The sequence below is a fragment of the Triticum aestivum genome, chromosome 4A, assembly GCF_018294505.1.
Source record: "Triticum aestivum cultivar Chinese Spring chromosome 4A, IWGSC CS RefSeq v2.1, whole genome shotgun sequence".
In the NCBI taxonomy this organism is placed as follows: domain Eukaryota; kingdom Viridiplantae; phylum Streptophyta; class Magnoliopsida; order Poales; family Poaceae; genus Triticum; species Triticum aestivum.
This window is the reverse complement of record NC_057803.1, coordinates 602,719,263-602,722,019: the sequence shown is the minus strand read 5'-3', so window position 1 is coordinate 602,722,019 and position 2,757 is coordinate 602,719,263. Positions and strand designations below refer to the sequence as shown.

Genomic DNA, 2,757 nt, shown 5'->3' with positions numbered 1-2,757 from the left:
TATATATGGCACTGCCTAGAGCATAATCGAGTATGGTGATCAGTTCTCCCTAATCTTCTCAGTTTACATATATGATCGGATCCGATTGTTAAAGCAGATTGATTCGTTCAGTTCCTTGCGGCTGCACCATATGTACATATTATATACCCAAGCATCTATTTCCGGGGATGTTTTTGCTTTGAGGTTTCACCACTTGGCTGAAAATGACTGCTTGGTAAACATGTTCAGGGCACGTGTATTTGTTTGGGAGATGACCGTGTACGAATATGTGGTGTCTTTAGGTTTTCGTTTGAATTTTTTTGAACGTGTGTACGTGCTTCGTTGGTTTGCCTGTTAAATGATATGGGTGTAGTTGTAACGTGACATATGTCACGGGGTGTAACTTGTGTGCGTGTGTTGTAACTTGGGCAGGTTGTTGGAGGTTAGAGATCCTTATCTTGTATAGTCTTGGATGAGGGGTCAAGCTAACACAACAACCTGCCAACCGATGTAATCTTGTCTTGCTATTTAACACGCACGCGTCCCTGCCAGGAGGTATATGCTTCACCTCTTTTCTTTCATGGTATCAGAGCCTACCTCAGGTTCATCCATGGCGAGCTCTTCCTCCGCAAGTTCCTTCCCCTCGTCTCCGTTTGCACACAACGCAACCGAGAAGCTGACGAGAGGGAACGAGGCCTTATGGCGCGCCACGGTGCTCTCAGCCATCAGGGGAGCGCAGATGGCAAGCTTCCTCGACACCGAGCAGTCGCCTCCGCCCACGACCATTGAGGTCACCGGCGATGACGGCAAAACCAAGACAAAGGCGCCGAACCCAGAGTTCGGTGTGTGGTACGCGCGGGATCAGCAGGTTTTCTCATACCTGCTGACTACGCTACCGCGTGAGATAGCCGTCCAAGTGGCAACCTGCCACACTGCGACCGAGCTATGGAACACGGTGCAAGGGATGCTTGTGTCGCACACTAGGGCGCAGACCGTCAACGTCAGAATTGCCCTAGCCAATCTTCAGAAGGGTAACTCCACGATCACAGAGTATGTTGGTAAGGTCCGAACCCTGTGTGATGAACTAACTGCTTCAGGGAAGGCCTTGGACGAGGAAGAGGTGATCTCCCACATCCTTGCTGGACTGGATGAGGAGTACGACCCAGTGGTGTCGGCCATGTGTTCCAGGGTCGAACCTGTCAAGTCCCGGAGCTGTTCTCACAGCTTCTGAGTTTTGAGACTCGCCTGAATCTCCGCGGCGGGTCCTCTCAATCGTCCGCAAATGCGGCGGCGCATGGGCGCGGCTTCAACAAGAACAACAACTCCATCAGCAACGGTGATCGCGGCAGTGGTCGCGGCTTCAACAACAAACCAGGCGGCGATGGTGACCGTGGCCGTGGTGGTGACCACGGCCGTGGTCGAGGCAACTCGGGAGGCAGGGGGAACTACAACAACAACTCCTCTGCCAAGCCGGTGTGCCAGATCTGTGGAAAAGTTGGCCACCCTGCTTGGAAGTGCTGGAAGCGCTACGACTCTTCATATCAGGGAGGAGAGGAGCGCTCTCGGCCAACATGGCTGCTCATCAGTATGGGGTTGACACCAACTGGTACATGGACAGCGGTGCAACCGACCATATTACAAGCGATCTGGAGAAGCTGACCATTCGGGAGAGGTACACGGGCGGTGATCAGATTCATACTGCAAACAGATCAGGTATGTCCATTGATCATATTGGTTATGTAGCTATTTCTACCCCAGATCGCAATCTTCATCTAAAAGATGTTCTTCATGTTCCGGAGGCAACAAAAGATTTGACTTGCTCTTGACAATAATACTATTGTTGAAATTCACCCTCATTTTTTTCTCATCAAGGATCTGGAAACGAGGAAGGTTCTACTTCGAGGCAGGGGTAGAAGAGGGCTCTATCCTGTCAAACACACCGGGGGAAACGTCCAGAAGCATGTGCTCAATGTCACCAAACCACCTCTGGATTGGTGGCATAGACGTTTAGGTCACCCTTCTTCCATTGTTGTTAGGAAGATTCTTAGTGAGAATAAGCTCCCGTGTGTCAATAACGATAGCAATAAGCATGTATGTGACGCCTGCCAAAAGGGCAAAAGTCACCAGTTACCTTATCCTCAATCCTTGAGTGAATCTAAATTTCCTTTGGAACTTGTCTTTTCTGGTGTGTGGGGTCTTGCTGTTGAAACAGTAGGCAGAAAAAATACTATGTGAGTTTTATCGATGATTTTAGTAAATTCACATGGATCTATCTCATCAAGCACAAATCTGAAGTTTTTCAGAAATTCCATGACTTCCAAAACCTTGTTGAACGACGTTTTGATCGCAAGATTCTTGCTCTCCAAACAGATTGGGGAGGGGAGTACGAAAAGTTGAACTCTTTCTTCACCAAAATTGGCATTTCACACCATGTATCATGTCCTCATGCTCATCAGCAGAATGGGTCAGCTGAGCGCAAACACCGTCACATTGTTGAGGTCGGCCTCTCCTTGCTCGCTCAAGCCTCTATGCCCTTGAAGTTTTGGGATGAGGCCTTCCTTGCCGCAACCTATCTGATCAATAGGGTTCCAAGCAAAGTCATAAATCATGAAACACCTCTTACTAGGTAATTCGGTGAAACTTCCAACTATTCCTCTCTTAGAATTTTTGGGTGTGCTTGTTGGCCCAATTTACGTCCATATAACACACATAAACTCCAATTTCAATCAAAGCAATGTGCTTTCCTTGGTTATAGTAACATGCACAAAAGCTACAAGT

The 2,757-nt window shown here is 48.5% G+C and overlaps 1 pseudogene; it reads left to right on the top strand.

Annotated features, from left to right (window-relative positions):
- Positions 1-1,081: 1,081 nt before the first annotated feature.
- On the top strand, positions 1,082-1,219 carry LOC123088926 (uncharacterized; annotated as a pseudogene).
- The last annotated feature ends 1,538 nt before the right edge of the window (positions 1,220-2,757 follow it).